This window comes from Mus musculus, chromosome 15 (assembly GCF_000001635.26).
Source record: "Mus musculus strain C57BL/6J chromosome 15, GRCm38.p6 C57BL/6J".
In the NCBI taxonomy this organism is placed as follows: domain Eukaryota; kingdom Metazoa; phylum Chordata; class Mammalia; order Rodentia; family Muridae; genus Mus; species Mus musculus.
This window is the reverse complement of record NC_000081.6, coordinates 23483274-23490747: the sequence shown is the minus strand read 5'-3', so window position 1 is coordinate 23490747 and position 7474 is coordinate 23483274. Positions and strand designations below refer to the sequence as shown.

The 7474-nt window shown below is 38.6% G+C and overlaps 1 pseudogene; it reads right to left on the bottom strand.

The window, feature by feature from the left end:
• Nucleotides 1-246: 246 nt before the first annotated feature.
• On the bottom strand, nucleotides 247-872 carry Gm6533 (annotated as a pseudogene).
• Between the last annotated feature and the right edge of the window lie 6602 nt (nucleotides 873-7474).

Genomic DNA, 7474 nt, shown 5'->3' with positions numbered 1-7474 from the left:
TGGTATTCGGTCAGGTGGGTGGGGCAGCCCTGCTACTCATTTTCAACACTGAAGCTCAAGTGATTCATTCCATGGTTTGCACTTTAATAAAACTCAAGCAAGTGGTACACTGTCAGCTCTCTAAATGTCCCCTCTACCCACAGGAGCAGTGCCTAAGGAACCTTTGGTCCCCACTTCCCCACTTCCCCGTCGGCGGCAGAGGAAGGGCAGGCCAGGCAGGCATGAGGCAAACAGTATTTATTGGAGTCATACCAGGAGTCCATTGGTCTTAAGGACCTCTGTGAACTTGCAGATTTTCTTCTCCACATTCTTTTCTGCCTGTTTCCGTGACCTCAAGATCTGCTTCTTCTTCAGACAGTGCACCTTGGCCTTCTCCTTCCGTTTCTCCTCCAGAGTGGCTGTCACTGCCTTGTACTTCCACCTGACCTCATGAGCCAGACGCCCCAGGTAAGCAAACTTTCTGGTAGGCTTCAGCCACACAACCTTGAGGGCGGCAGGGACCACCATCTGCTTTTTCTTGTCATAGGGTGGAGGGATCCCATCCAACACCTCGAGGCGTTCCAGGGCAGCCTGGACTCTCTCCGTCTTATGGGCAGCATGCCTTGCACAGTGCGCCAGAAAATGCGGCTGGGGGCTCTGAAGTGGTAGGGGCCTCGGGAGGGGTTGGTATTCATCTGCTTCTGGAGAAAGGCCAGATACTTTAACTTGTTTCTGTAGAAGTTTCCAGAAATGTTGATGCCTTCACAGTGTACGACCACCACTTTCCTGCCCAGAAGTACCTGCTTGGCCACAATGGGCGCCAGGAGACCACGAAGATGGCCTCGGCCACCCAATACCAGAACCTGCCCCTCTGCCATCTTCGGCAGCCTCCTGGGAAAGATATCTGTGTTTTTAATGTCTAGGTTCAGAACAATGGTGTTTAATAGTTTTGCGGAGTAGTATTGATGTTGTTTGGTATTGGAGCACCTGCAAGAAATTTGGAAAGACAGTAATGCAGAGGACAAAGCTGATTCACCCCCAACTCCCACTCCCTACATGGGACAGCTCAACAAACTAGCTGAACAAGGGCAGATCGTGCATCAGACTGGCAGACTGGAAAAACTTGATGCTGAAATGGACATTTACTAACAGACAGAAAACTCAGACAGCCGTTATGAAAACTTACTGCATCAATGGATTTTCATAGAGATACTTGGATTGTTAAATTTGTGAGACTGATAAATGCTTTTTTTTTTTGTAATATACTGTGAACAATTTTTAGCTTCAACAATGGGGGATGATTTAGAGGACTTTTAATCCAGTAATAGGTCTGCTCCTTCTAGGTCTGTATGGTCTGGTCAAAATGCAGGCACACCCTGGGATATTGCTGGAATTTGGATACAACCATAGTACACACCTTTAATCCCTAACAATGAAGGCAAGGTGAGTTCATAGAAGGAAGCAGGCATGTTTGAAAGTGACATCTACTTGAGGATCAAATGAAGTGATAAATAAGTCAAAGATTTGACAGAATGAGTGAGAGAGACAGGATACACCCAACTCACAGGAAAACAATACAGGAAAAAGTGGTTACATAAGAGTAGAGAGAGAGAAAAAAAGGAAGGAGGTGTTACGGTATATGGTGGGTGGTGTTTGTGTATGGCAGTTTTACAAGGATAGTTTTACAGACACATGTTAAAAGAGGACACAGATGAAAACAGAACTAGCCAGACAATGAGAAGGAGCAAGAAGATTAGAACATGTTGCCAAAGTTAGTATGAGGGCAGGCAGAGCATTTCAGTCAGATGCTGAGAGAAGCTGGATTGAATCAGTGAGCTTGGAAGATTAGATTGTACAGAGGCTAGAAGCTTCCAGGCCTAGGCCTAAGGACAGTTAGGGCAGAGAGGGAATGCTCTGGTCTCAGCCCAAGCCATGAACTTGAACAGCTTGGGTAAGACTCTCATCTCAGCAGTTTATCTGGAGAGTCAAAGTGATATTTTATTAATAGACTACATTACTATTTAAACATGATTTCACACAGAGACTGTCTGCATGCATTCATAGGAGGATCTACATTCCCAAACCTTGCTTCTATGGTATACTTCCTACCTTTCATCATCATTTTATTATTGCATCTAAAGTGCTGAAGAGGAAGAAATACAGAGACCATCTGAGTATCTTCTTGTTCTAATAACAATAGGTTGGAAAGACATCCTTACTCTACTCTGTTTTCTAAGAACCAAGAATGAGATTAAAAAAAAAAAATCAAGAAGACAAAGGTACTCACGTTAAAACTCCCAAAAATGATCATGAAAGAAAATTAAAGCAACACTAGATGGGAAGAGAGAAAATTCCCCAGGCCAGTTTGTAGACACTTAGTTACATGTACAGAAAATGCTAAAAATTACAACTAAGCTGTCAAATGCATGTTTAATTGTGTATAGATCAAGATACAAAACCAACAAGAACTGTATTTCAGCTGGTCAACACTGAGCTAAATAAAAAAAGAAATGAAGAGGCCATCTCACAATGTCTAAAAACAGTTTAATAAAATGTCTAAGAACAAATTTAATTTAGAAGGCAAATTAACAGAAAACAAAACAACTTAAAATGCAAATCTCCCTGCTTGACTAGTCACAGTAAATTATTAGGCTAGGCTAAATGTCCTTTTATCATCTGTGTATATGTGGTTTTGTGGTGAGCTAGCCGCAAAGCCCTGTTTGCTTTCTACTTTTGCTATTCATTTTAATCATTTGCTGTAGTAAGTACATTTTGTGTTTGACTGTAGCTTCAACTCACATGCACTCTTAGAAAATATTAATCTTAGAGTGTGTCCATGGGACTTTCTAGAGCAAAATGTCCTTTTTCACAATTGTTTTTAATATTAACTTAGAAGTGCTTTCTAGCTCGTTCAATGAAAGCAGGAAAAGTATATTGATGAAAAAAGAAATAAAATTAACGTTGATCAGATAATTTTAAAAGTTTTATAACTAATAAATAATTATAACAATTAAACATAAGACAAATTTATCACTAATTAACTTTTATCCAAATATCAGCAAAAATGGATCACAGAATTAAAATAATAATTTAAATAGACAAACAACATGAAAACAATTGTAGAAATACAATGAAATATGTACCTTAATTTAGTTTCCTTAGTATGCTAGAGCAAACTACTTTGAATGTGTTATGCAAGTTGGAATAGGTAAAATGGAATCAAATGGATCTGTTTCTTCCATTTATGGGAAGGGTCTTGGCATTGTAAGACCTCCACATCTACTGAGGTCTGAGATCTGGGCATTATAAGACTTCACATCTACTGAGGTCCTCTTTCCTAGGTAAAAGATAATGTCTTACTGTGCTCTGATGTGGTGGACACTGGAGAACTTGTTTCTATTATATAAAGTTAGATTCCATTCATGATAGCTCTCACCCTTACGATCTTATTTCCTTTCTCTATATATTTTGAAAATAGAATCTGCTCTCATACATTATATCTCAATCACTGTTTCCCCTCCACAATCCCCACCAGTACTTGCCCTGTCCCCCAGATCCATTGCCTTCCATTTCCTCTTCAGAACAAGAGTAGGCCTCCAAGAGATAATAGCCAAATGGGAGAAATCAAGGTACAATAAGACAAGGCAAAAGCCCTCATAACAAGACTGGACAAGGCAACCCACGGGAAGAAAAGAACCCCCAGAACTGGCAGAAGAGTTAAATGCAGGCTCACTCCCACTCTGATGAGCCCACCACCTCAAAACAAAGTAAGCAGCTACAACATAAATACAGAGGATCTTGTGGAGCCCCTTCTAAGCCTGTTGCCTGCTGCTTCAGTCTCCATATGCTGATAAGAACATGTGTATTGCTTAGTGAAGTCAGTGTGGCACCTTTTCCTGGTATTCTCCCTCGATTTTGACTCCTACAATCTTTTCTCTCCCTCTTCTTCATATTTACCCAATCTTCAAGGTGAGAGACCGGATAGACTTCCAGTTTAGACTCTCTCAGCAAAATTGTTGTCTGTGGTTCTTTGTGCCCCCCTCCCATCTGGTGCCAGAGGAAACTCTCTAATGATGCTTGAACAAGGCTTTGATCTACCAGTAGAGCAGAATATCATTAGGAAGCATTTCATTGATTTTGTCTGTTTGGTTTTCTGGTTTTGGTTTTTGGTTTGTTTTGTTTGAAAGTAGTATTTGATTCTACCCTAGGTCTCTTTACTAATGAGTCCCTGGTTCCTAGCCATCCAGGCAATGTAAGGAGTGGGCTCCCTCTAGTGGAGGGGACTTGAAGTTAAAACAAACTTTGTTGCTCACTCATATATATTATGCCTCACCACCGTTCCACCACATCTTAGAGGCAAGATAGGTTGTAGATCAGGGAGTTTGTGACTGAATTGTTGTCTGTCCAGGTTTCTCTTGTAAATATATAATATAATATAATATAATATAATATAATATAATATAAAGTATACAGATACACAATTGGAAGCCAGAACTTGCTATAAAAGATGGCCAGCTTAGACCCCATATCCTATTTTACAAGAATTCCTCTATGAAGATACCCTCGTAGATACCAGGAAGTTTCCACTGCGCTCAGTTCCCACACCGTGTCCCATTTTTCTCCAATGCCAGCTGACTCTCCTGCATTCTCTTGCTCAAACTGGCGAGATCCTTCCCACTCCTACCTGCCCCCAGTCCATCTACAAAATTTATCCTATCTTACCATTGTGGAAGGGTTAATGTGGACCCTATCTCTGTATTTTTTTCAGCTATTAAAAACACAGATACATCTATCATCTATCAATCATTTATTTTTTCATCTATCTAGATAGATGATAGATATATAGCTCTCTAATACATGTATTTCACAAATATTAGTTTACCTCTCAGGCCCTATCCAAGAAGCTTCCCTGTGCAGTGAACAGTGGCTAACAGGGAAACTCGCCACTGGCCACAGTTCAGATAAAATCATCTATGAAGTACTTAGCCATAAATAGGTCACTTTTATCACACATCTTACTCATAAGATTCAGAAAACATTGCAGAATAGGGGTTGAAAAGATTGTAAAAGATGAAGGTCTGTGACAACTGGGATTAAGGAAATGACATGACCATGAGCTCTTAAATTTGCAGCAGCTATGGGTACCTGCACAAGACTTTAAGGAGATCAAAGCAATCAACTGTCCAGCTTGTAGTTTAGAGGGAACAACCAGGGTTTTATCCACAAAAGGGGAGTTATGATAGTTGATAGCTGCAGGGTATAATAATAGTCATATTATTCCTGTTGGGTCCATAATGTTCATTGAATGGTCCCACCAAATGTGCACATGTGCAGAAGTAATTGGATTAAACGTGGTATTAATTTGGCAAAGAGATGATGAAGTTGAGAGTGGAAGCTGGGCTAGTCAGTGGGCCGAGTGGGAGGTAAATATGATCAAAATACATTGCAAGCACTCCTGAAATTATCAAAGAATTAGTACATATATTATCTGTGAAATGAAGGACCTTTGTATGGTTAGGACATATATATACAGAGTTCCTCATAATATATTTTGATCTCCAAAAATACCTTACTTGGTGTTGTCAAAATGACAGTAAGTGAAGAAATGCAATTCTGTAAGGTTCTGCAAGGTGTAGCTGGGTTCTGTGACAACAGATTGTCTTTTTTTTCCTATATGAACAATAAGATTTATTACTAAGTAGGAAGAAAATCCAGGGAACTGTGCCAAATCGTTTGTATTCCATTCTGTGCCTTCATAAATTGCAGCGTTGTTCTTTGATTAGGATTGTGAAATAGACTCAGGTGAGAGCTCACAAGCATTCTTGATCAAACTATTTTAAGACTGTTCAAATGAACTTCATTTCTATTGAAGTCATATATTGTTTCTACAATATTTTACTCTTTCCTGGAGAAATTAAATAATGAACTGTTTGTTTTGAAAAATAACTTTGGTTACATAAGGCAATATTTATAAACTAAGTTCCAAATAGAGTGGAAATGTGTGATGGGTACGTGCGATTTATAATGCAATTCTGTATGTTTTAGTCTAATCATCTTCACTTTGTAAACTCAAGGAATTGAAGAAAATTCAATGAGTATGTTGTAATAATGTTTTATTCTATAGTAGTAGTCACTTCTCGGGATGATGAAAGAAAAGAATTAAATGAGCTCAGTGGAATCTCCCTTTGTTATTATATTGTATGTTGTAAGAGTATGCTTAGTTTGTGTAAACATTTTGCAAGGCCTTTGTTACTTAGGTAGACTCTAGGCTACAATTTCCTCATATCGGCAACTGGAAAGATTAAGAGACTTGTATAGAAGTTATGAGTTAAACTCTTCAGTATCAAGGAACATTGTCTATTTTACTAAGGAAAATGTTTTTATTTTCCAGTTGGTAATAAATATGAAAGAGAGCAAAGGGGGTACATTGCTTCTATTTAAATGAGCTTTACATTGTCATATTAACAGACAAATTATATCATCTACATAATTCTAGACTTCAAGCTCTGAAGCACAGACTCAAACCTTCCAATCTAATAATTCAGAGATAAATTGCTTCCATTAATTTTGTTCAAGATCCATACTTTTATTCAAGGTCAATGATTGAGAAACAATAGCACTTGGGCTTTATGCTGGCATTTTAAAATTACATGATGTAGTGAATGACTTCCTCATCCATAACTTCATGTGTGGTGTCACACTGGAGTTCAGACACACTTGGCTAATTTCAGCTACTCCAGTTGGAAGGAAAGCCTTGTACAGAGGCTCAAGAGGCAAAGTGGAGAGCATTTGTCTTTACTTCCCTCAGAAACCATAGGCTGAGGAGAATTCTACCAAGCTGAGAAGACTATTTTAAAAAGCTGTATCAAATGCTTCCATCTTCTAAATTAGAAGATGTAGTTAAAAAGGAATTTTTAAAACTGTGCTATTTTTAGACCAGTTGACATCTATTAATTGTGCATCCAAAATTGTGAAATTTATGTTCAGTTGGAAAGAGAAAAAAATTCACTCAGATGCTGTTCCTTGGATGTTTATTCATGTTATCATAAAAATAGTCTCCTAGGTTACCTTCTCCCTATAGAGAATGATGTAGGTGATATCTGGCTTATTTTGAAAATTACAATAATTGATTTAGCCTTTAAAATATAATATTGAAATATTCTAAGTCAACTGTAAAGGTCTCCCCTCCTCCCATGGGAGAACATGAACACATTAATGTTTTAATTTAATCTGAGTTGTAATTCAATGGTTTGTGAGGTTGATCCACTCAGGCCTTTGAAATGGAAAGTAAAAGCATCCTTGTAGGAATGAGAGGAAGACATGTTCCAGAAGACTGAGTGTGTACATTGTGCAATTGCAAAAATCAGACCCATCATGATTAGCATAGTTGGTGAGCTCCAGGCCAGTGAATGACCCTATCTTCATAAACAAACTATATGATTCCAGTAAGACCTACATCCAAAGTTGAACTCTGATCTCTGTACACACACATGAA